We start from the raw sequence: 27244 nt of genomic DNA, 5'->3' as shown, positions 1-27244 counted from the left end.
CCTGTCAAAGACCTGAAAGGTCTGTTCCTAGGGTTGACACACGATAGGGATTTTCAAAAGGTTTTGTAGACTTCATGGAATCTACCAGATATCTTTGTATCTGTTTTTTATTTTTCAAAATGATGCTGTTGGGTGGAAACCAGGACTTTGCACTCTATCCCTGAGCTACATCCCCATTCCTTGCTGGTTTGTTTGTTTTGTTTTGCTTTTGTTTTTTGAGACAGGGTTTCTCTGTATAGCCTTGGCTGTTCTGGAACTCCCTCTGTGGACCAGGCTGGCCTTGAACTCACAGAGATCTACTTCCCTCTGCCTCCTGAGTGCTGGGATTAAAGGCGTGCACCACCACTGCCTGGCCTCCTCGCTGTTTTGGAGACTGGGTTTTGCTATTTTAGCTCAGGTAGGCTTAAATTCCTGATCCTCATGCCTTCATTTCCCAAGGGCTGGGATTACAGGCTTCCACCATCACTACTGGAATCTCTGTGGGTTTTAAGAAAGAGCATTCATAGTCAATGGAAGCCTCATTTATCAGCTCCAGGGCTCTACTTAGGGAGTAAAAGCCCACTACAGGCAGCACAAAGAAAAAGGCTGCCATTATTTGTTCTAAATTTAGAAACTATCACTGTATTAAGAACAAGGGACATTCGGGTTGTATCTTACAGCTGCAGGGTGTTTGTAGCGTGGTTTGAATCACTTGGAAGTCATATAATCATTGTGATTATCAGGATGTTTACAGGGGTCTTACAAGCACAAGGCCCAGCACTAGGCCTCCACTTGCTTTAGCTTATTTAACCCTTTCAGTACCCTATAATTACTGTCAGTGAAAACAGTAGTAAACAGGCTGAGAAAGAGGAAACAGGAAAGCAAGGGCTCCAGGCTCTGCTTGTGTTTCTGTCCCTTTCTGATTTAACACTGGCCCTCAGTTCTGTCCACAGCCCATTATTTTTTTCACAAGTTCACTGTGTTTCACATTTATTTCTGTTACTATAACAACCAAAGGGATAACCAGCTTCCCAAGAGAAAGGCTACCTGGCTCACAGTTTGGAGGTTTCAATCCTTAACTTATTGGCTGGATTGTTTTGGGCCTATGCTGAGGCAGCACACTAAACTGCTCACGGCATGGCTGGAGCCTAAGAGAATGAATGGTGCTGGACTCTACAGTCTCCCCCAAGGACACACCCCTGTTGGCCTGAAGACTGTCTATGATACCCCACTCTTGGAGCTTTGGCAGCCTTCCAACAGCTCTTCTCAGGGAATAAGCCTTTAACACATGGGTTCTTGAGGACAAGTCCAGAGCCAAATGATGTCATTATTGTCAGCACCATTGAAGAAGGGCTCACATAGACTAAGACTTTAAAATTGAACCAAAGAACTTCCAAAGAGAAAAAAAATAAGACCATCTTAAAGCTAGGGTATTATTACTAGCAAATTAGTGGTACTCCTGAAAAAGGGAATGTTCAATAAACTCTGAATCTTTGGTTAAAAAAGACTGAGTTGTTTAAACCACTATTTCATGTCTCTTGTAAAAAGAGCAGAATTACACTGAAGTAAATATTAATCATATGCTTAGCAGTCTGGAATCCTTTGGTCAATAAAGAGTGTGTTATATATTTATTTAAATAAAATTACACAGGTTACAGCAGACTTAGCCATAAAGGGAATATGAAAAAAATGTTTTTTCCAGTATCACAGTGACCTAGGAAGGAATCAAAGGCATTTTACTGTGCTTAAAGATACACAATGGGGTCAGGGTTTTAGATAATTTTTTCCCCAAAATAAAAAGAATAGATAAAAGTACATACAAAGGAGCATTAGCCTGGATTATGAGGTACAGTTGTATGCTCATTTCAGACGATTTGGTAGTACAGGCTTCTGCCTACTATGCCTTCTCCTCCCCTCCCCTCTCCTACTGAAATAATTAGAAGGAAAGAAGAAAGGAGCATCATATTATGTAAGGCAAACCTCATAGGAAACCAAATTACAGCCTCTATAGAATCCTCCCAAGTTCAACTTCCTTTTCTGTATTGATTTTGAGATTAAAGCACTGCAGCTTCACCCTGATCTATAATCCCATTCCTCTGTATTTGTGTGACTGACAGGAATTGATTCTGCCTAGCTACATGTCCCCACGTTAAGCATCTAAAATCCTCATCCCAATTCAGAACACAGTATCCTACAAAATGTGGACAGCAATTAATAAAGCAGAGGAGCTCAGCAATCCTCACAAAGCCTGCTTCGATTCTAAAGCATTGAAAGATGAACGTGGGGAGATGACTCTGATCATTAGGAGAAGGCCTGGTTCTGTCCTCAATTACACGATTGATAATCAGCTCTCAGGTAGCTTGGATAGTCTCTTCCTTTATTATGACTCAATTTAGTCCACTAATAACAAGGATAATTTGATTGCTCCTTTATTGGTCCACATGACGCATGTATTCAATCTGTGCATTGGTGCTTTGCCATTGGCTGAATTAGTGTATAACTGTTCTCAAGTTTTTGCAGGTGTTTCAACTAGATTATCAGCTTCTTAGAAGTGACCGGCATGTCCCTTTTCTTTCTGTTCATCTCCCGTCCTTCCTTCCACTTGCTCATCACATGTCAGGATCTTCAGAACTAATAAAAGAGTGCTCATATAGGAAATGTAAAAACTTCTCACTGAAGGTGGCATAGAGGCAAGGGATGTGGGAAACAGGCACCTGTATTTTGCAATCTTTTTGAGTGAGGGAGGTTTGTTATGTATCTACCACAGTGCATTAGGGTAGTAAGAATGGAACTGACAGAATTTGGAGGAGAAAGTATGACTGAATAGTCTCTGGAGGTTGAGGTTTTGGGGGTGAGGAGGAAGTAGCAGCACAGACTAACTAGAAAGGCACAATTTCATTCTGATGCTGTGCTTGACATGGCACCTATGTGATGCTCTATGATTCTATACAATTTCCCAGCTCTCTGGCTGGTTTACCTTGTCACCACAGCACTCTGGATAATCAATCACTGCATTCTCTTCAAGGAAAATGAAACTGCACTTTGCACAAAGATGGGGATTTTTATGGGAAAAAAGGTCCACCTTTTCAAGAAGTTACAACAATTTCCAAATCAGTGGCTCTGACAGATAAATGCTGGAAACATTAAATTTCAGCAAGGTCAATCCTGTTTTTATTTGTTTGATTTCTTTAGCATCACCACTGATTTACTGGCTCATTATTAGAAGTTTGCCACTATGAGTATAAGAACTTCAAAATAAGTAAAAGTGATTTTATTTATTATAATTCCTATTAAACACATTTGAATGATTTATATTTGTTTAGGAACAGGCAAATTCACATTTCTTACAACTTATTAGCAGGTAATGAATTCTGAGCATGACCAAAAAAACCAAACCAAAACAAAACAAAAAACAAAAAAAACAAGGAAATAAAAATCTCCAGACAGCTAATACAATGAAAAACTTCTATGAAAAATAAACTGAAGTTTATTACAGGGATGCAAGAGCACTCCAATATGGAAGTGGGTATATAAGAACCAGCAATTTGGTTCTGCACTAGAAAACAAATATGTAGAGTTAAGGTGTAACCTAAAGGTCATCCCAGAATTGATCCTCATCACTGCTCAAATAAATAAACAAAGCTTATGAATGGAGATCATTGGGTTTTTTGAGACACAGACCACTGTTACCAAAACTGGGCTCCAAAGAATGATACTAATATTAGTATTATAGAAAATTGGATCCATGCTCAAATGCTTGAAAGCTTTTATAATATTAATGCTATTATGAATCTTCAGGGGATGACTACAGTATGTAATCTTATTCTAATCAATTGACTTAAAAAAAAAAAAAACCTCACAACACAAAAACATTTGTCATAGTCCATCCCTTTACACCTGCTGAACACAGTTTTAGAATGACTCTCCCAAGCTCTTTGATTATAGCATTTGCTGACAGGGAGGGCCCATAACATACTTGATCACACAGAGGAAGAATTTTAGGGTTCTTTTCCCCATCCATTCATTTCCTTTCTTATACTATAAATCTGCTTAGCTTTGGCTCTTTGACCTGCCTATGCTTCTCTCCAGTTCCAGTGAGCATGGATATCCCTTGATTAACCACACTAGATTATCAGTCATCCATCCCATGCTTGCATCCAGCTAACCCCTGCCCCTGTGCCTCAAACCCCCCTAGATCTTTTTGTCTACAATGCTCTTCCTATGTCGTGAATCCCTTTCTTGACACATTAGCATATGTGTTACCCACTTTACTTTAAGTATCCTCTTCTGTGCTATGAGAACTCCTTGGATGAACAATTTCAGCCTAGTGTCTAAATGGGCTTTGGTACCACTGGTTCACCATTAAGCTGTCTCAGCCACTAGACTAATATTTTTTTTCATAAAGCCAAGGATCATTCCTTCATATCACTAACACTGGGCCATATAGTTCACACAACATAGGTTATTTATAAATTGTATTCGATGAAGTAATACACAGTACATTCTGGGGGCAGGCAAATACACACACACCTACTCACTCACATACAAGAGTAATCATTGATGAGATCAGTTAGAATGGTGGCTTCCCTTCAAGGAGGTAGATTCTGAGAGCAAAGGGAAGGATCTTCTAGGTGCTGGAAATATTTGGAATGGGTAGCTACTGTATAAAAGCACTGACATTCTTTGCACTTAAGATGCCTGCCCTCAAGCAGGTAAGTGACCAGCCTGCTAACTGGACTGCCACCACCTACTAGATTGTGCTCCCCAACACCCACTCTACCACCCATCCCCACCCACCTCTTCACTCTCCCCATGGCCAGCCCTTCCCTGTAACTCCAACAGACTCCATAGGCGCAGGCACAGCCCACACCAGCCAGGGGAACAGCAGACTCCATAGGTCCAGGTACAGCTCACACCAGTCGGAAAAAGAGCAGACTCCAAAGGCTCAGGTACAGCCCACACCAATCAGAAGAACAGCACCCCCTCCACTGGGTTCCATATTCTGGTCTACAACTTCAGAAGAAGACTTTGGCTTTACAGGTCAGGCTGGATCTAGGCACTCAAGGCCCTTCAAAACTCAGCAGAGACACCCTACTGGACCTGAAGACTTGCCAGTTATCAGAACCCTCAGCCACTTAGGCCAGAAGACAAGAGAGGAAACAGAAAACAAAGGAACAAAACACACATCCAACAAAGACAAATGCAAGAATCAACACCTAGACCTGTAATCATCCCAAATCCAGTGTAAGAACACATTCAATAACAGAAAGAACTATATGTCACCACCAGAACCCAGCGATCTTACGACAGCAAGACCTGAACATTCCAACACAGTTGAAGCACAAGAAAATGACCTTAAAAATAACTTTATGAAGATGACAGAGGCCCTGATGAGGAAATAAAAAACTCCCTTAAAAATCAAGGAAAAGACATACAAAAATTGGAGGAAATCAATAAATCCCTTAAAGAATGCCAAGAAATCCAAGAAAACAAAATCAAACAGGTAAAAGAAATGGTTCAAGACCTGAAAACTGAAATAGAAATAAAGAAAATACAAACCAAGAGAATTCTGGAAATGGAAAAATCTGTGTAAGCAAACAGGAACTACGGATGCAAGCATCACCAACAAAACACAAGAGATGGAAGAGAGGATCTCAGGCATTGAAGATATAATAGAGGAAACAGAGTCATCAGTCAAAGAAAATGTTAACTCTAAAAGATTTCTAATACAAAACATTCAGGAAATCTGGGACACCATGAAAAGACCTAAGAAAAATAGGAATAGAAGGAGGAGAATCCCAGCTCAAAGGCACGAAAAATATATTCAACAAAATCACAGAAGAAAACTTTCCCAACCTAAAGAAGGCCATGCCTTTAAAATACAAGAAGCTTACAGAATACTAAACAGATTGGATCAGAAAAGAAAGTCTGCACGTATCACATAATAAACAAAACACTAAACAAGCAGAACAAGAAATATTAAAAGCTGCAAGGGGAAAAGGCCAAGTAATATATAAAGGCAAACCTATAAGACTTACACTTAACTTCTCAATGGAGACTCCAAAAACCAGAAGAGTTTGGACAGATGTTATGAAGATGCTAAGAGACCATGGATGCCAGCCCATACTACTATACCCAGTAAAACTTCAATCACCATAGACAGAGAAAATAAGATATCTCATGACAAAACCAAACTAAACAACACCCATCCACAAATCCAGCCCTACAGAAGGCACTAGAAAGAAAATTCCAACTCAAGGAAGTTAGCTGCACCCATGAAAACACAGGCAATAGATAATCTCACACCAGCAAATCCCAAAGAACGGAAACACTCTCTCTCTCTCTCTCTCTCTCTCTCTCTCTCTCTCTCTCTCACACACACACACACACACACACACACACACACACCCTACCACCATCACCAAAAAATAACAGGAACTCACCATCACTAGTCATTAATATTTCTTAATATCAATGGCCTCAAGAGACATCTTGACAGGGGGTACATTTAGGCGTCAGGTAGAAACCTGGTGCAAAGGAAACTTCCACGAATCTACAAAAATGACCCCAGCTAAGACTCTTAGCAATGGTGGATAGATAGCCTGAACTGACCATCTCCTGTAATCAGACTGGCAACTACCCCAATTGTCATCAGAGAGCCTTCATCCAATGACTGATGGAAACAGAAACTGAGCAGCATCAGGAAATTTGTGTAGTTTATTAAGCAAAGTTTCTCTTTGAAACTGAAATCAACAGTGTGAAGAGATATGGACAGTGCTATAGTTAGACCAGGGACTCAACACTGTGCTTTGTGGTTTTCTGCGGGATTTACTAGAAAGATTTACTTGAATCACCATGCTGTTGAAGCATTCATGGCATTATCAATAGCTTCTTTCCTAGGATCTCTGTAAAGCCAGTCTGAATTACATAGAAGTCTTTGATTACACTGATTCTTTCTGACATGTGCTGGATCAGCTAGACTGGAGGACAAACATATTCAGAGAGGATTCTTTGTTGAAATTCTTCATTCTCACAAGTTGGAGAGCCACAGGACAGGAGAGGACAAAAACTGGCAGATTACCGTACAGCTGTGATCTCTGATTGATGACCCTGATGGCCCTCTCCTGTGGAATCATGGGATGGCAAGCTTTGGCAACTGGTTCTAGAATATGAAGCTCCTGTTTATAGTTCTTATACCCAAGAACAGTATGAAATGCTCTCCTGTCAGGCTGGTTCCCAATCACTGAGACCCTTGACTCGTGTCTTATCAAACTTCACTCCAAATATGGAGTTGGAGGGGGGTTTTCAGGCTACCACAGAGTGTCAGTGAGAGAACAAATATTCCTCCCAAGAGGACTTGTAAAATTTTTACCAGAAATGGGGAGAAGCATGCTGTTCCTGTCAACAGTGAGCTGACGCTCCAGTCTCAGATAGCTGAAGATAGCAGACACAAACTTCTAGGAACAAAGAATGGAATTGATGAGGTAGAGTTGATGATGGGATAGTGATTTCATGGGAAAGGAAAAAGAAGAAGCTGAACTTTCCACAAAAGGGCTATTATACCCTTTCTGCCTCTCTAGTCCAAAGTGTTACAGTTACAACCAACCTTATGTCACTTTTTTAGGGTATGGGATTTAATACTGGGAAGAGGGGAGATGGGTGTCATCAATTACAGTTTTACTTACCCTGGGCTGACAGGCCCTCTAGTCCTATGCAGCAGTTCCTACAATGTAGAACAATGTACCTGCCATTCATTAACTTTAGGGTTGTCCTGTTTTGATAAACACTGTGCTCAGGGACTAGCTGGAGCTGGATTTTTTTTTTTTTTAAAAAATCTTTAATTACAGATGTTCTTTCTATTTTCTTGTTGGGCTTTTGGCATTTCCAAAGTAGATGTTTCACAAGTGCGATTTTCCCAGAGTGTGAAGTCCAACACTATAAATATGCTGTAATTGCTGTAAACAAAAAAAATCACCTGGGATGGATGGACTAGGCCACAGCTGCAATTTAGAAAGCATTTGGAAAACTGATCATGATACTTGGAATCATTTCAATCTGTGCCATGACCTTGATTTCATGATTAAAGTGAGAAGGCAAGAGAGAAATAAAATACTGAGTCCCACGTTAGTAATTGTTTTTAAGGAAATAATAAACGGATCACATTTCATTATTTTTGCCTATCAATATAATTTCCTTTTGTTGAATGATATGCAAGGGAGTAGTATATTGGAAGCTGTTTTCCAATCTTGATTTCTCTGTCAAGTAGATATAAAACTTACTATAAGACATTTCAATTTCCCCCCTTCAGGTAACACCCTGAGGCCTCTTGAATAATCACTTTATATGAGCTCTTCTTCTTCAGGAATGACAACAAGTCAGTTTTGGCCACTGCTGTTAGCTTAGCCTTCACATACTATTTAAGTATTTCTTACTTGGGGATGGAGATTGTCAATAAAATATTATTATAATAAAATATGTACTGCAGCAGCATTTTCCACTTCAAACAAAACAAAACACCACCAACAAAAACCAAAAAGAGGTAAGAACAAAATGCTGAGCAAGAGGATTAGTAAGTACATTGACCTTACACAGCAAGGCAGTTACTCTAAAGCCTACACCAGAAAAAAGAACCTGGAGGGCATCCTCTAGAGTTTTCCTTCACAGCTGTATATCACTAAACACTCTGCCCACAGGGCTTAATAGTCCACATTCTACAGTGGAAATAAATACACTTTGGAAGTCCCCCCATTAGTTTCCTTAACATAACAAATACTGGATTTTAAAAGCTAACTTATTCAAAAGAAAAAAAAAGGACAGCAACATAAAAGTATAAAGACTTGAAAGGAAATAGTCTAGACAAGTTTACAGAGAACAGAGAACCTGAAAGACAAATTCTGACCCTTAGTCGTCTTGAGTGTCAAAAGTAAAATACCCAAAACTACTATTTTTCCTCATATTATGGAAAGAACTACAACTGTAAATAGAATTTATGTTAAGTTAAAAATAGGAATTGTAAGATGAGCAAACTTTCACCATTCAATACTCACTGAAATGGCGTTAGTGATACGCCAAGCACAGCAGTTCATACACACACATGTTGGGGGATATTATTTTAAGGTGTGTTACTTTTGTTTATGTTGCATTTGTTTAACTTTGTGAAGCTGTGTTACTGTGCCTGTCTAAAACACCTGATGGTCTAATACAGAGCTGAAAGGTCAATAGCGAGGCAGGAGAAAGGATAGGCAGGGCTGGCAGGTAGAGAGAATACGTAGTAGGAGAAATCTGGGAGGAAAAAATGAAGTAGCCAGAGAAGGAGGAGGACTCCAAAGGCCAGCCACCCAGCTACACAGCAAGCCACAGAGTAAGGGTAAGATTTACAGAAGTAAGAGAATGGGAAAAGTCTAGAGGCAAAAGGTAGACGGGATAATTTAAGTTAAGGAAAGCTGGCAAGCAGTAAGCCAAGCTAAGGCTGGATGTTTATAAGTAAGAATAAACCTCCATGTGTGATTTATTAGGGAGCTGGGTGGCAGGCCCCCTCAAAAGGGCCAAAACAAACAACAAGAACAAGAACAACAACAACAAACATGCAGATTGCCCTTTTTCTTGGGGTTTAACGTTTTAAGAAAAATTTGAAACAATCCAGGAGATTATAGTGAATTCTAAACACTTTATATGCATTATCTTATTTAACTCATGATAAATCTTATTTAGGCATCAACAAGGTGCATACTGGTACATACTAACATTCAGTTTTACAGGTGAAAAAAACCAAAGTGCCAGGTTCAACAAGGTACACAAATACACAAAGTTCTAACCAGGATTTGAACTCAAGCAGCCTGAATCCAGAGTTCATCTTCTAGTTACTGTTTTTGTTGCTTCTAGTAAACTGTAAATGATATGCTAGTATCTTAGGTAGTTCTGCAAGGTCAAGATGACTGATGGCTGCTGGTGGAAAGTTTCTACAATGTTCAGAATTGTCATAGTGATGGATTTGGTGAAGCCAGGTTTTCGGAAGCTATGAACACAGTGTGAGGAGAGGGAGGAGAGACTGTCACTGAAAACAGTGGTGTGATGTGTGTAGCTCAGCAGGCGCACAGGACAGACAGGAAACAGAGGTGTGATGTGTGTAGCTCAGCAGGCACACAGGACAGACAGGAAACAGAGGTGTGATGTGTGTAGCTCAGCAGGCACACAGGACAGACAGGAAACAGAGGTGTGATGTGTGTAGCTCAGCAGGCGCACAGGACAGACAGGAAGGCTGATCAGTACAATGTTCTGTTTGACCAGCCTTCTGGAGGCACAAACCTTTAACACCAGTAGCTAAGAGTCTATTCATGGATAGCTGAAGTCCTCTCTAAAGCCCTCTTCTCTCTTATTTTCCCCAAACCCTGGACCAGGAACTGATACCTAAGAGGAAAAGACAGACTAAATGGGCATAGGACCATAGCTTCTTCCTCAGATTAGGTCTTAGCATAATTTACCATGCCCTGCTATCAACATTACCACAACATTTCCTTTCCTAATTCTTTTTTAAAAATTTATTTATTTTACATCTCGACTGCAGTTTCCCTTCCCTTCTTTCCTCCCAGTCCCTCCCTGCCACTTCCCCTTGCCCCTCTAATCCATTCTTCATCTATTTCCATTCAGAAAAGGGCAGGTCTCCCATGGATATCAAACAACAACAACAACAGTAAAACCAAAAAAACCCCCCAAAACCATGGCATATCAAGTTGTAGTAAGACTAAGCACCTCACCTTGTATTAAGGCTGGGCAAAGCAACCCAGTATGAGGACTAGGGTCCCCAAAGCCAGCAAGATTCAAAAAGAGCTCCTGCTCCCACTGTTAGGCGTCCCACAAGAAGACCAAGCTACACAACTGTCACGCATATGTAGAGGGCCTAGCTCAGTCACATGAGGCTCCCTGGTTGTCGGTTCAGTCTCTGCGAGTTCCTATGATGAGCCCATGTTGGTTGATACTGTGGGTTTTCTTGTGATGTCCTTGACCCCTCTGTCTCCTCAGACCCTTCCTCCCTGTTCTTCAGCAGGATTCCCTGAGCTTGGCCTAATGTTTGGCAACTACAGCATTTTCTAAAACTCCTCTTCCAGTTCCTGAGAACATTGAACACTGTAAATATCTCAGTCAAGATCCTAACAGATTGTGAGAAAGTAGAACAGTCATTAGTGTCCCTATTTTATAGCAAGTCTAACACTTGAAGCAGTTTACAGGAGGAAGCATAACACTTAGAAGGTCTGCAGGGGATGCCAGAACATCAAGCTGCAAACCAAAGGTGCTGGGATGTGGTTTTTTTCTTGACGTTTCTGACATTCTCAAGCCACTCTGACTAGTCTGTCATGTGGCAAAGCATCTGTAATCACAGGAGCCTGTTTCTTGAGGTAGCGATATTACTCAAGCATTTTATAAGATTATTTTGTCCTTTTAAAGATTACACATTACAACCATTTCTGCTAGGGCCAACTAAAAGACCCAGGAATTCAGAGCAGACCTTTTACTGTTCTTGTGTTTGCAGAGGTAGGGTACTCAGCAGGAGGTTCCAATGACTTACAATGGGACACGATTCATTAGGGAAGAGTTGCAAATATATAAATCAACTTGTCAGAGGAGGAAGATGGGTGGACCCAATGGGAGATGCACACTATACACATATTCGTTTCACTCTGTGCAGGCTCACCTGTCTTTGGTGGCTCACACTATGTAATAATCAATTATGCTGACAAGCTTCGCTACAAATTCTTTCAGCCTGGGTTACTCAGGCACCTCTGAGGTAAGATCTGGAGCCCTCTGAGGAGGAGAAAGAGAAAGAAGCTTGGCTCCCAGCAAAATGGAACATATGGACCTGTCCAGGGGAGAGAGCATGTGAGCAAGCATGCATTCATCCACACACACAAGGAGAAATTTGTTCAAGGGTAGACTACAACCCAGATATGCTTCATACTGGGAGTGAAAACATCTGAAAACCAACGACTTCTAAAATTGTTTCTCATTAAAAACAAACAAACAAACAGAACCAACCCCAAACTGGTAGCTGTAAACCCAGCATTCTAGCTCATTCCAGGAAGAACTATTCTACATGACCCTTCCACGTTGAACAAGTCAGAATGTGTTGCATGCCCTCAAAACTAAAAGACTAGCCAACAGGAGAGCTGGGCTCCCAATGTGTTCTCCTGCTGACTGACTTGGGAGAGTTGAGCCAGTCTCTGTCCCTTTCTTCATTTGCAAGGAGCGGGATACTCTTCATGACCCAAGAGGACATCTCCAGCTCACCCACTGTAACATAAGCTGAGGTTTTAGGTCACCTTCTAAGTTTTAGGCCCATGTCATCCATGCTTCACTTTCTTAGGTTTTAGCTACTGAAGCACATTATTAGTGAGGAAATGGACTAAAATGAGCTTGGAAATCCCCATGATGCATTCCAATGAACTAAACTCCAAGGCATCCTGCCAAAGCTAGTGTGAAAAGAACAGTAATAGAACCACCTACACACTGCCCAGGGAGGCAGCTTTCCTATCATGAATAAGAATGGCAAGTGGTTAAAAAAGCAGAATATTGAAGTTTGAAGTGTCTCCCTCTAAGACAGCCTTCACACAGGAAACACCTACAGCCCTGAGAGGATACAGTCAGTATTTAGAATGTACAATTCTATCAGTGGGGTTTCACTAGTCAGGAAAAGGGTAGATGAGCAAGAGGTTTTTTTTTTTTTTTTTTTTTTTTTTTTTTTTTTTTTTTTTTTTTTTTTTTTTTTTTTTTCCAAGACAGGGTTTCTCTGTGTAGCTCTCTGGCTGTCCTGGAACTTACTCTGTAGCTAACTTGTTATTTTATTAAGTAAAAACCTTTCCTAAGGTCTTGAAACAACATAAAACATAAAATCTATAATATCACTGTCTTTAAAGGTGTGAATGTTTTAATGCTCCAAATAGAAACAATAATCCTGTCCAAGGAAATAAACTTTAAATATCCCTCCCCGCCCCCACTTACCTTACTTCACTTACTTTCTATGGCTCGTATGTTGGATTGAAGGGCCTGGGATAGAGAACTGGCCTTTGGGGGCCATCACTCTTAGGAGTAAGGTATTAGGCATCAGGAATAAACACTGTAGACACTATGTCTGATGAGACATATGCACAAAGTTCAATGCTGGCTGTGAGTGCCTCCAAATTTGGGTAGGACTATTGAGCTCTGGTGTTTAAGCCACCATGATGCTAAACTAGAGCCTCATATTTCCTATCACTTCTCACTAAACTATAGATGAGAACAGAAGCATACTCATATATTTTCAAAAGGAGGAAAAGTAACGTACAAAAACTCAGCTGTCGTTATTTTATCTTTGGTTTGCTAAGTACAAATATTTAAAAATACAACATTAGCACAAAATTCAAATGCATTAAATGAGATTGTTCAGCAGCCTTTTACGGTGTGGTACTTAGGAGGAGGCACTTTGAGAACATGCACATATAATTTGGAAAGAAAATTCTAATGATTCATAAAATTACCATGGTTCCCATGTAGCTGAAAACAATAGAACCCATAGCAAAATATAGACTGAGCATTCAAATCATTATAATGGTCTTTCATTTTTTTCTTTTAAACTCTCTGCTTCTGTTATCACTTGAATTATTTTTTAAATGAAAAGCAGAATGCCCTTGCTGCCCATTTTCTTCTTTTATTGTTTCTATTTTATTCTAAGAATGAGGGTAAAATTAAGAACCTAGATCGCTGGAGATTTCCAGATGGCCAGACAAATGAGTGCTTTGGCTCCTGCGCTTGCTTTCTTCCTAGACACAGACACCCATCTTGCACTCTGTCTCCATGGTGTTTGTTCAATGAACATTTGATTTAGCCTAAGTACCTTAAATTTGTGACAACTGAATTTCTTCTTTTAGTAAAGACTAAAATTGATTTAATTGCTGAAATCAAAATGGGAATTTTCTAAGCAGTTTGAAAACGTTCCTTTGGAGCTTAGAGGGTAGCTCAGCAGCACAGAGCTTGCCTAGCAAACATGAGGTTCTGAGTTCAACCCTTGGAGTGGGGAGCGGAATACAGCATTCTTTATTCCCCAGGCACACATATTTGAAGGAAAATGTTAAAGTTTATAGTATAGATTTTAACTTTTGCAAGGTATTCTGAAATGTAACTGTTTTTTTTTTTTCTTATTTGTCTCTATTCCTAATGACTACATCTTCTCTCTTTTATTTTGTTTACTTTTCCACTAGCTCCCTGTAGCTATTACTCTGTTACAACCTCAGGCCATTTTGCCTCTTCTTTGATTTACACATGTTTCATAATACTGTCCTTGACTTTTACTACACAGTAAGCTGGTGGATAGGAGAACAACTGCCAAGTATTTATTTATTCATGTTATTTGAGACAAAGTCTCACTATGTAGTCCAAGCTGGCCTAGAACTCATGATCTCATATCTTAGGCTTCCTAGTGCTGAGGCTCTAAGTGTGAGCCATCATGCCCAGCTTACAACGACTTACTTCATTAAACAAATATGTACATATTGCTTACTGCACTGTTGGAATTTTTCTAGGTCTTTTAAAAATGAACTTATACCTCATAATAACTGATCTCTATACAGATAATGAAACTGAGACTCAAAAGATTCAGTAAGAAGCTCGAGGTGACAACCAGTGAGTGTGGGGCCAGATTCAAAGTCATTTAGTTAGTCTGTCTCAATGCCCTTGTTCTTAACTACAAGGCCAGGAATTTGGAGCAGTTGGTAAAAGTGATGGGAGCTAGATACAGAGAAATGGATGACTGGTTCATTGGGGATGAAAAGGAAGGAGAGCCAGACCAGGACATAGACATGAATTCAGAGCAAAAAATATTGGCCTAATGCTCACTAGGGTTGAGCGCCAAAGAAACATAAGCTAGATATGAGTATCTTGGAGGTAAAATTTTGCCATCTTGAAGAGAAATGGTAACTGGGGTGACTCAAGCTCAAGAGTGTGGTGGTATTGTGTTCCCCAAAATATTGTGTACCTTAATAAACTTATCTGGGGTCAGAGAACAGAAAAGCCACAAGATACTTAGGCTAGAAAATGTTAGCACACGCCTTTAATCCTAGCATTCCAGAGACAGAAATCCCTCTGGATCTCTGTGAGTTCAAGGCCTCATTGGAAACAGCTAGGCATGGTGACTCACGCCTTTAATCCCAGAAAGTAGCCTTTAATCCCAGGGAGTGGTGGTAGAAAGCAGAAAGGTTTATAAAGGCGTGAGGACCAGAAACAAGAAGCATTTGGCTGGTTAGGCATTTGGCTGGTTAAGCATTCAGGATTTCGAGCAGCAGTTCAGCTGAGAGCCATTGGGATGAAGACACAGAGGCTTCCAGTCTGAGGAAACAAGACCAGCTGAGAAGTTGGCCAGGTGAGGTTAGCTGTGGCTTGTTCTGTCTCTCTGATCTACCAGCATTGACCCCAATAACTGGCCTCGGGTTTGATCTTATTAATAAGAACTGTTAAGATTCCTGCTACACAAGAGGAGAGACAAGCATGGCTAGCTGTATGCTGACAGCCATCTGACAGTTGGGTCTCCTGGAGATGGAAGGGTCCTAACTTGTGTTCCCTGGCTTTGGTTATGTAAGCAGTTCTAACCTGGTTGATTTTAAAAAGCCAACGTGACATCATTAAACTTAGAGCTGGGAAGAAATGCATAGCAACATGTGCAGTGATTGGGGTGGAAGCTACAGGAGATGCAGATAGCTTCAAGAACAGGGGTATTAGTACGATCTCTGGTAGAATAACTAGGACCGGATTAATTCACAAATATTATCATTGCTCTTCATGCCAAGGAGTTCATTTTTCACTAATAGCTTTCTTTTTTAATCAGCTCACAGAATTTCTGGGAATTTTAGACCCAGATCTTGGAGGCCCACCAGTATGACTCAAATACACGCTGTACTAGTCAATTTCCACATCTGTGGCCAGATATCTGACAAGAAGCAAGTTAAAGAGGAGTGGTTTAAAACTAATGGAAACACATGAACTATGAACCAATAGCTGAGGAGCCCCAACTGGATCAGGCTCTCTGGATAAGTGAGACAGTTGATTAGCTTGAACTGTTTGGGAGGCACCCAGGCAGTGGGATCGGGACCTGTCCTTAGTGCATGAGCTGGCAGTTTGGAACCTGGGGGGACTATGCAGGGACACTTGGCTCAGCCTGGGAGGAGGGGACTGGACCTGCCTGGACTGAATCTACCAGGCTGAATTCCCAGGAGAGTCTTTGCCCTGGAGGCGATGGGAATGGGGGGCGGGAAGGGGGAGGACAGGGGAATCCGTGGCTGATATGTAAAATTAAATTAAACTATAAAATAAAAAAAAAGGAGTGGTTGATTTTGGCTCATGGTTTGAAGGGGCGTAGTTGACATAGTGAAGAGAGTGTGGTGGCAGGATCAAAATACTGCTTGCTCACATCTCAGAGGATCGGGAATTCCACAGAAAATAGAAATTTCCATGCTCAACTAACTATTGGTCTTACTTCCTTCCATTTTATCTGGTCAAGGACCACAGCACAAAGGCAGTTCTTCTACCCTCTGTCAATTCTCTTTGGAAACACCCTCACAGATGGCCCAAAGCTATACCCCATTAATGGTCTAAGTTTTCTTTTTCTTAAAAAAAAAAAAAAGTTAATTAAATAATAAGTACAGCATTTCCCCCCTTCTCTTTACTCCAACCAATCTCTCCCATGTCTCCCCTTAGGTTTTCTTAATCCAACCAAGTAAACAATGAAAATTAGCTGTCACAGAGAGCCAACTCAGAGGGTAGATCATCATATTTCAAGTGAGTCAAATGATAAAACCATGTAATAGGGAAACTATGACTACAAAATTTAATGAAGGCAATTCATGCAAAAATCTGGACATAGTACTGAGAAAACTTACATGGAAAGCTCTGAGATTGACTAAAGTAAAGCATGAACAGCAACTAGCCACATTAAGAATGGACAGTCTGCTGAATTTAAAGTTCCCCAATCCAAGCCCAGGGTCCGGCACCATCAGAGCCAGGAAAGAGTTCTGCACAATGGATTTCCCTGACACCTGCTTCATGAGGTCTTTTGGATTTGTATCATTTGAGTACAAAGAGCTGTGTGGAGGAATATGCATGGGGGGAAACCATCTTAGTGGAGAAGATTCTGCCTATTTCTTTTGTTGCTTAAAATTTTATTTGAAAATGAGTCCACCAAGGAAGATACATTAAAATTTTCTGACCCCCTGTTCTTTCTGTAGCTTTTACTAAGTACACTACAGTACAGAATTTATATGTAAGGCATTTATCAAATGTGTGTTGGACTGAAAGATTAGGGCAAGGTCCATCTCATTACTCTAAACTGCCAAATAATGGGCTGTTTTGCTAATTGAAACCTGAACATACAATTACAACTGGCAACTCTACATAGCAGAGAGCCTTAGGTCAAACACCAGCCAGCTTCTAGAACCCAAGTGGCAAGCTGTGGCTGGAGTGGAGTTACTAGCACAGCTGTCACTTTGCTAACTGCACAATGGAAGCACAGAAGCAGCCTCAGCTTGGCTTTGGGAAGGCCAGCAGAGACCAGGCCCTTTTGGTTTTACTGAGCACACAGCTTCTGGTCCCCTGATGCCCTCACACAGGAGAGCAGAAATCTTCGGCCATAGCTTTACAGTTTAGAGAAGGGATGTATATATACAAAGCAAAACTACTTTTTGTACTTAATTTCTTAGTTAATTAGGTTCTTATAAAATGTAAGTTTTGAAAGCAGCATTATTTTCTCCAACTAGAAATCTCATGTGGAGCAAATAGCATGAACTCTCCAATGAAGAAAGTAGATACACTGTTCATATCCCTGTGGTAAAGTTTAGGTTTCCTGGAAGCAAACTGAATCTTGCTCACTTCTGTACGTTTCAGCGGACCTATGATAGTGTCCAGGACAGAGTTAGCAACCAGTTATTCTTGAAATCATCACAGAAGTAGGAGAAAAAGACCTTCTAGTATTTCTTCAAACTCAACAGCTGCCTACATTAAGGACACACCTCTCCATCAAAAGACAGAATAGGGACGAGACAGAAGAATAACTGGTCTGGATTTAAAAAGAAAAAAAAGAAAGCAGAAAAGGAAGCCAGGAATGAGTTTCAAGCACTGTCGAGGACCTCTGATCACAATGTTCATGGCCCTTGAGTATTCTCAAGATCATGGGAACATGCTGCCCATGTCTTAGATTTCTGCCCTTTGGACTCCTGCTCTAAGGGACCTGGTTATCTGGCCTAATTCCTGTGTTTTCACCTCATAACATGGCAGTTTACTTAGATCCAGATTGATCATGGAAATATTTGTTCCCTATCTGGTACACATAATTTGCATAGGAGATATATCTCTTATTCCACAATTATAGATGAAGCCATTTTAGTCTGAGAGAGAGAGTATAGAAAAGTAAAAACAATGCAGAATCAGAGAACAGATGGACATTAGATTCTGATTTCCCACTTACTAGTTATGACATTTATATAAATCATAGTTTCCTTCTACATAAAATAGTAGAAAGAGCCTATCTTATCAGGGTGTAATGCACACATTACACAAAAGCAAGATTTTAAAATGTCATCCTAATGAATAATCATTGATATCATCAACTTGCACATTACAAATCAAATGGCCTAATCTAATCAACCTTCAGAACCTCTGAACAGATAATTTACCTGGTCATGCTACTTTATACTGTTTCATCACAGCCACATAGATACTAGAAATAACATCAGACACATGGCTAGCATTCATCCAAGTATTACCTGATGGTGGTAATGAGAGTAAGTCCTCAGCAGGGAGAGAACACACCCAGAGTCAACATGAGAGACTTCCACATGCTATTGCTACCGCTATCACTCTCACCAGATGGAGGAGAAAACAACAGCTCAAGGGCTAGCTACTACCTCTTTTGAAATCTGGTTGCTCATATAACTGGTCAATATACTACAGTAAACTGTGGATGGCTTCAACTGTCAGCCACTAGCCCAGTGTAGCAAAGCTGGGAGTTTATCCAAACAGCAAAGCTATTACAGACTAGATGGGATCCTCTAACACAGCCTTTATTTTTCTTGGCAAAATGTTTAAATGAAATGAATATACAAACTGCAAAACAATTATCAGGATTGCCAAATTATTCAGACTCATGGATGTTTGCAACTATTCAGAGACTCTCAGCCTGGTAACTGTTGCTTTAGACGTTAAATTTCTTTCTTTTCCTTCCTTTCTTTCTTTCTTTCTTTCTTTCTTTCTTTCTTTCATTATTATTACTGTTGTTGTTGTTGTGTTTGTTTTTTTTGACACAGGGTTTCTCTGTGTAGCCTTGGCTGTCCTGGAACTCACTCTGTAGACCAGGCTGGCCTCAAACTCAGAGAGATTCATCTGGCTTTGCCTCCCAAGTGCTGGGATTAAAGGCAACAAATGCTTCCACTCATGTATCTTTGTCCTGCTAGAATTTCTGCATCACCACATTAATAAGATGTAGAAAATTAGCAAAAACTTTCCCCAATGCCTACTTTATTATTTTTTTTAAAAAAGAATATCTATAGGACTGGGGATGTTTCCCAGAGGTAAAGTACTTGCCTGGCATGAGGTACTAGGCTTAATCCCCAACACCACACACACACACACACACACACACACACACACACACGAGAATTCACATGCATATATACATAAATTTAAAGGGCAACCTTGACTTCTTGTACATATCCCTAAAAACCTTAGAAACAAGCCAGGCATGATTTTCACAGCTGGAAGCAATGAGTGAGCTTAACTAAAGGGCATCCTTTCTGCTGCAATTAGTACTTTAGTCAATCAATCAATGCAAGAAATAAAGTGCCCTGGGAGTAAAGCCCCTCTTAAGAACTAATTTTTTTTTTTTTTTTTGGTTTTGGTTTTTCGAGACAGGGTTTCTCTGTGTAGCTTTGCGCCTTTCCTGGATCTCACTCTGTAGACCAGGCTGGCCTCGAACTCACAGAGATCCGCCTGGCTCTGCCTCCCGAGTGCTGGGATTAAAGGCGTGCGCCACCACCGCCCGGCAAGAACTAATTTTTTTAATAAAAGCCTGAACTATACAAATCAGTGCTGGTACATGCTATGTGTTTACAAGAACATTTATAAAGCTATATGTGTGACCAAATACCTTGTCTTATGGATTGTACTCAGGAGAAAATGAGCTTGACCTAATACAGAACTGCAGAAGAACCTCCTGGCATCCCCAACTGTGCTTCTTTTCCCTTCTTTCCCTTGACATGCAGGGTACCTGCTCTTTAAGACAGTAGGTTTTTATTAAGGCTGTGGGCTTTGGATCACCACTCCACTGCTGAAGATCAGAATCCCCATTAGTTTCCATTTTTAAACATGATCCAAGGGGCAGCTTTTGTGAGAACTGCCAGTTTGGCTGTTGGCAGTTGAGGGAGAAATACTGGTGATTTGGGGATGGGTGAAAGGGGATTCCCAGTAGTGAGAAGAGAGGGATCTAAAAACAGAGATGTTCAGAATCTAAGTGAACAGAGGACAGTAGAATTTATCTGAGTTACAAAGGCACCCCCATGCATATTAATGACATGCAAACTAATGGATAGTCCTAGATCATGAGATCCTATATTCTGATTTTAAAAGTTTCAAATGTTTGGTTACAGTGGTGTAACACCTATAATGTCAGCAGTTGAGAAGCTGAGGATGGAAGATTGCAAGTTTGAGGCTAACTTGGGCTACATTGCAAGTTCAAGACCATTCCAAGCTCCAGGATGAGACTCTATCACAACAAAATAACAAACAAATAAAATACTTTGCAGAGGGCATCACTGTTTCATGGTTCTAAATTAAAGAATGAATTCTTCTTGTCTGAAAACTGGAAGTCAAGAGAAAAGCAGTCACATCTACTTAGTACTTCCATGACTTGGCTCTCCACATGGAATTCTATCTAATCTTCATCAGTTCATCAATGTCTCTGTGATGTTATGTCCTTGGTACAAAAGCCAAAGCAGTAGGCATTAAGATAGATTCCTAACATATTTGCTCAAATATAGCAGTTTTCATGGCTCCTTCTTCTCTCCCACAAACTCAAAATAAACGCATGCCTAGAATCAGCAGGGTCCAAGTTTCCCGTTGTGACATGGCACTTCACAGGACTGGGGAATGAATCCTGGTTCTTTCACTCCCTGTCTTGGAACTTGCAGTTTGGGATCTCTCCTGCTCCACTGGTGTGACTGTACTGAATGCAGAAACGCTGTGGAAAATGAAGCTTTGAATGAGAAAGCAAGCTGTCCAACATTAGTCAGTCTGTGTAGCCAGATGTTCCCCCAGCCCAGCAACTCTGGGCCATATATCTGACATGCAGTCACCAGCTTAGAGTTGGGATCCTCTCAAGGGCACATGGACTTTTGCATATAGGTTTTTAATGTTTTCTGAAGACAAAACATACAGATGGTGTCCTGTTGCTTTACGATTCTACCCAAAAAAATCAGCATTGCATAGTTGAACATGGGAGCGATGGTCAGGTTTTGACCTTTTCAAACAACAAATAGCAATGACATAATCTAATAGAAAAATTCCAGATACATCATAAGGTGTTTTGTAGTTTGTATTCTGGCTAGAACATAAAACAACCACTTGCTGTATAGCAGTTCTGCATTTTATAGCTTCCTGTTATTGACCATTAATTATACTTCAAAGTTCCAGAGCAATTTTCATCCAGTATCTTATTTTAATTCTTCACAATTTGTATAATGAAGACATAAAAAATGCCATTATTTTCAAACTCCTGAAAGTCAGAGATGAGCCTATTACATTAGGCCATTTGTTCTAGAAGGACTTTGTGATTTTTACTCTTTCTTAAAAAGCCAACCAACCGCTTAAACTTTCCCAACCAATCAAGGATGGCACGAAAGTAGCTCACCAGCCCTTGTCCTCAGTATCATTCCCTTCCTGTGCTAATGACTCCAAGCCACTACCCCATGAATAAACCCATTTAGGTCTCCTAACACCAGCTGCAAGTAGGAAATTAAAACAAATGGAAAGCCAGGCACTGCAGCAGTTCCAGTGTGGATAACCAGCATCTAAAAGATGCTCATCCATTAACCAAACAGCAGCACTTTCAAGCCCAGTGGGGCCAATGGCTCCCTGCTGAGAAATAGGAATTAACTTTGCAAGGAGGTAATTTGTCTTTAGATAGCTGTCATATTCAGAAAAGCTCTCTGGGTGAGATGGTAGGAAGAGAGGAAGCAAACTCCCAAAAACACAGTCACACATAAAACAAAAGCGTATCAGGAGCCAGGTGCTGCTGAAGATTGATGCTCTCTCTGGCTCACTACCTCAGGGACATGTGCTTCAAGTGTAGCAGGAGCTGTGGTACCATTTGCCTTTCACAGCCACATGGAAAAAAATGGCTGCCTACACAATGGCTGCAGATTGAACTCGGTTAAGAAAGGAATAGTGAGGGGGAAAAGGTAGCCCAGAGTGGAGTTCAGCAAACTTTGGCTAGAGAACAATCAAGTAACCAGAGGCTGTCAGAGATGGCCACAAAGACTGAACTGCATCCTGGGATTGAAGAGCAAGCTAGAAGCTGTCATTTCATGTTCAGAGTAGATGAAGCCTAAGAGGTGCCCAAGACATTGCTTTGACTAATTTGGAAATGTCTTTATTATGAGTTTGGATTAAGATGGTGAAAGTTTAAAGAAACTTTCTGATACTAGTGATTTAGCACCACCAAGAATGAACATTTCCCAACTACTCACCATACCCTCCAGGAGCTCCTATACGTGTAATTCTAAAAGGCATTCAGGTGCCCTCCTCAGAGTCATTCGTGTGCTTAGTGCCAGTATAATAGCACAGCATGCAAGTGTATTGCTCAATTCCTGTACAGTGCTTCTGGCTTTAAGTGAAGATCTATAAGGTCACCTGAATCAAAAGCCATCAAGAATCCCAAAGATGAAGAATGGGAGTATTAACTGCATGGGTTAGTTTCTTAAAGTTAATGTTCAGGTAGGATTGTACCTTATAAAATGCTTTTACACATTTCAGGTCATTTAATCTTTCTCATAGTTTTTGAGATGAAGAGCTCAGATTATAGGTAAGAAAACAGAGGTTCAGAATTGCAGGAAGAAACCTGTTTACATGGTTAGAAGTGATAGTGCCAACAGCTTGCTACCAGGTACCAGATTTAAATCAATGCTTCTCTCCAATTCAGTCTACACAGGTAGACATAAAAACTGTGAGGAATGTTTACAACTGGGCCATAATTTTTTCCCTTTTGTGGAATTCAAAGCAGGGTTAATTACTTTGAGCAGCAGATGGGACACAGAGGCCTGACTTAATGCCCACTTTCTTATCAATAATTGCTTCTCCCTTTGTCCCAAAGCAAAGGGTTCACACTATGCTTTTCAGGCTTGTGTGTCATCCTCTAACACGTTAACAGTGCTATCACATGGTAGCTTCGGCACCTGGGGTAAGATGAACAAATGCAGCGTGAGTCCTGCAATAAAGTCACACATCTCCAGATGAAGTTGTGCTGTTGCTTGAGAACTGAGGCAAAGAATCAATCTTAACCCATCCTGTAAGGGGAACACCTGCGGTGGCCATGGCTATGCATTTTACTTCCATATCTCTTAGGGTATCTGCTGTAGTGCAGAACAGCTGAAATTTGCAGGTGGAACTAAGTTGATTTTCTGGTTGAAACTACTGGATTATTCTAGGAAGGCCGGTGGCTCAGGAGACTTGAGGGAGCACTATCAGGCAGACAAGGTTTTGCATCAAATGCCTAGGCCAGGCCATGCACAAGATACTGCCCATTATTCTTTGCTGGTAGGAACTATTTGGCAGAGCACTAGGGATGAAGGAAGCCCAAATGACCTGACATCAGCCAGGGGCAGCCTGTGCTACTGCTTCCTCAACCAAGAAAGACATGGGGCCAAGCAGAAAGTCCTAAGTAGTAGGGATACTGCACTACACCAATCTCTAGCTGAGGGTCTAGATCAGAAGGCATATTCTTTCTTTAATTAATGTCAAAAGGCAAATTCTTTTTCTTTTTTTAATTGGTTTCTAGGGAGCAAAGGAAAGAGAAAGTGAGGGGGGATATACCTAAGTAGAAGAAATGGCTATGAGGGCCATTTGAAGGTAGAGATGGGGTGGGAGTTTAGAGGGCTCCAAAGTTTAAAGTGCCTCAGGGTCCCATACAGCCTCTCAATTTTGCTGATGGCTGCACTTGTGTTTTAAAAATAAAATATCTGCTGAGTGGATTAAAGGAGTGAATTGAATTCCCGAGGCTCCGATTACCTTTCTTTCTGCCAGTTTTTATCAGCAATGATCAGTAAGACTGTCAGATCTGATGTAAACTTCTTTCCTCTCACACTCCTTTTAGCCTCACAGCATGTGAAATACAGGATTAGCCCCCCACCCACCCAACCCCTTTGTGTGTATGCCTTTTAACAGTTGAGCTCAGTTGAGAAGAATGCTAAAGACAAACACATAGGGTGTCTGAAGACCAACAGGAAGGAGCAGGCATATGAGCAGTGGGCACAATGCCTTTGGGCATTGTCATCTACTAGTACCCAGGGTCTGCCTTCACAGCATTACCATTACTTTATCCTGAGGAACAGGAAGCTGAGTGGTTAATGGAAAGTTCATATAAGGATATTTCCTGGAGCTGATTAGGATGGAAACTGTGGCACTTATTCTCTGATGAGGTAGTAACCTAGCTCCTGGTTAAGGCTATTTCCTCCATGTACCCCATTTCCTTAGAAGCAAAATGAAATACTTCTAGGAATACGAATGGAAACACAGTCAACATCTTGAGCCCACCAGAGCCTGTGAACTGCTAGAACCCTGCTCATGAGACATTCCAGCTGAAGGATGCACCTGGAACACGCTGCTTAGCTACCATCGACTAGCTGTGCTTCTTACGTTTAACCTGGCCAGAAGAAGTGGCAATTACCCTTAAAACAAGATCACTGTGCCACTGGAGGTATAAAAACACACACCAGGGTTAAGCGTTTGATAAACAGAATCAACATGCCTGGAGACTAGCAATAAACAAGGGGTTTGAGACTGGGGTTAGGCATACCTAAACCCAGTGTTGAGCAACTCAGATATTAGGGCAAAGTGAGAGTTTCTTTCTTTGTAAAATAATGCTGGTTATAGGCAAAACAAGGAGTGAAATCTTGGAAGGGAGACAATGGGAAAGAGAAAGGAGGATGGCAGCAGAGCCCAGCTAGCTAAATGAAGCAGATGTGCCAGCTGGTGAAGAAGCACCTAGTTACCCTGTGTCAAGCTAATGAATGGTGTCATTTTAAAGAAGCCTGAAACGACCTTGATTGCTTAAGCCATGGCCAAGTGTACTTTAGATTTTGAACATTAGGTGCAAAAGGATATATACTTGACTACATCTAGCTTCCAGTAATTAAACCCATCTCAGTTCCACCAATCCTTCAAGGGATACCTAAGAGGAAAGACACTCAATTGTCTGGTGTGTGTGTGTGTGTGTGTGTGTGTGTGTGTGTGTGTGTGTGTGTGTGTGTGTGTGTGTGTATGTAACACATCTTTGTTAACTGTCACTGGAAGAACGCTCAGTAAACTCACTATGGATGAACTGACACAGGCTTGAATACAGAGGCAGAAGATGCTTCCCTGACAAAGGATACTTTTTAAGTTCTTCATTTTTCCTTATAACCCAATTTCTGTCACAAAGACAAAACAAGGGAGAGCAGTGTACAGCTTTACAATGGGGTGAGAGCACATTCTAGAAATTACTGATTACATTTCAGTAGTCTCTTGCATTATGAGAATTTAGACAAAGAAATTTCATCTAAAAAGCCAATACATGATAGCACAGGTGACTTTTAATTTTTTTCAGAATTAATAGACTGAGTAATCTTATAGTCTTTAATTATTTTGAAGTAAAACATATGACGGGGGACAATCCATGATGTCAAGCATGTTCAATGGATTCTTTTAAAGGAATATTCCTAAAAGCTAAAGTCATTAGAAATGACAAGTACTTGACAACACTGAATAAAGACACATACTATTTATTAAACTTAATCAAGCCAGAGTGCTGAGAACAATCAACTACAATTAGTGGCGAAGTCAGGACTAAACATCCTGACAGGCGTAAGACCAGAATTATGAAATTGAAGAGAGAAGGGTTCAAATCACTATGATCAGAAAAGAGCAATAAAATGACAAAAATCAATATGAATTAGAAATTTGACCAGATTTTTGTAAAAACAAGTGTAACAATTTGATCTAGATTCATAACAGCATGGTGTTAACGTGATGACGTACAGAAAGTCAAATGAACTAGAATTACTTTTTGAAAATTATGTCAGTCCAGTCTTGTGCTTCAAAATCTTCCAACAGAGTCCACAATGTTTAAAATTCATACTTAGCTGAGCCACAGCTACCTTATATAAGCCAGTAGTCAACTTCCTCTAAGAAATCTCAAGTTACTTTCCCCTGCTCTTTACCTCCTTCCTATTCAGGCTCCTTTTCCATGGATAAGACTTCCACCACTGAGCCTGCCCCTGGCCCCTTCCTCTGTGACCCCTTACATCTTCACTCACACTGTTTCAGGAAACCTTGGAATGGCACCTCCTGAGAAGTATTCTCTCATCACCGCCCCCAAATAAGTCACCTATTCCCAACCACTGTTCTCAACATCTACCTTACTGTATTCTCTGCACCTAGAATCATGCCCCAGATAGAAACAGTGGCTTCAGAGTATTTGCTGAATAAAAGGTTAACATCTGTGTTTGGAAAGATCATTGTACTAAACTCTAGTATCCTGTTTTGAGAGAGACACTGGACACTACCAAGGGGGAAAATAATCAGGCTTATGAGAATTCTAGGAACCTCCTTATTGGAGTAAGGATTGAATTTGTTATACTTTGCCCAAAGAAGAAAAGAGTAACAGGAAATAACAATAATTTGGAAGGCCAACTTGCTTTGTAGACATTTCAGATGGTGAAAGAGGAAGGGACAGTGATTGTAAAGAAAGCTCTGGTTCACCTGTAAGGATTTTTACTTGTTCATTGTCTGAAGGTGAGAAGGCAAGTTTCCTGCAAAGTTATATCCAGCAGAGCTGCTGGGAGCCACATTAGATAGGCTCTGACATGGGTGTGTGGGCAGGAAGTGTAACCAGGGAACCTCTGTATTCTCACTTCTAAGCACTCTATGATTTTATAAGTCAGCTCATAATGAATGTACTGTTTCCCACAGAACTCCTTGGAACATTTGGTCTGCATTCTCTTACGGA

General features: G+C 40.7%; 1 protein-coding gene across 2 annotated transcripts in view; it reads right to left on the bottom strand.

Moving 5' to 3' along the window:
- The window catches only part of Exoc4 (exocyst complex component 4), a 768512-nt gene that overhangs the window by 167423 nt on the left and 573845 nt on the right, over positions 1–27244 (bottom strand). The gene's annotated exons all lie outside the window — the stretch shown is intronic.

The sequence above is a fragment of the Peromyscus californicus genome, unplaced genomic scaffold (genome assembly GCF_007827085.1).
Source record: "Peromyscus californicus insignis strain IS unplaced genomic scaffold, ASM782708v3 Scaffold_6__1_contigs__length_162567912, whole genome shotgun sequence".
Taxonomy (NCBI): Eukaryota; Metazoa; Chordata; class Mammalia; order Rodentia; family Cricetidae; genus Peromyscus; species Peromyscus californicus.
This window is presented reverse-complemented; position numbering and strand designations above follow the sequence as displayed.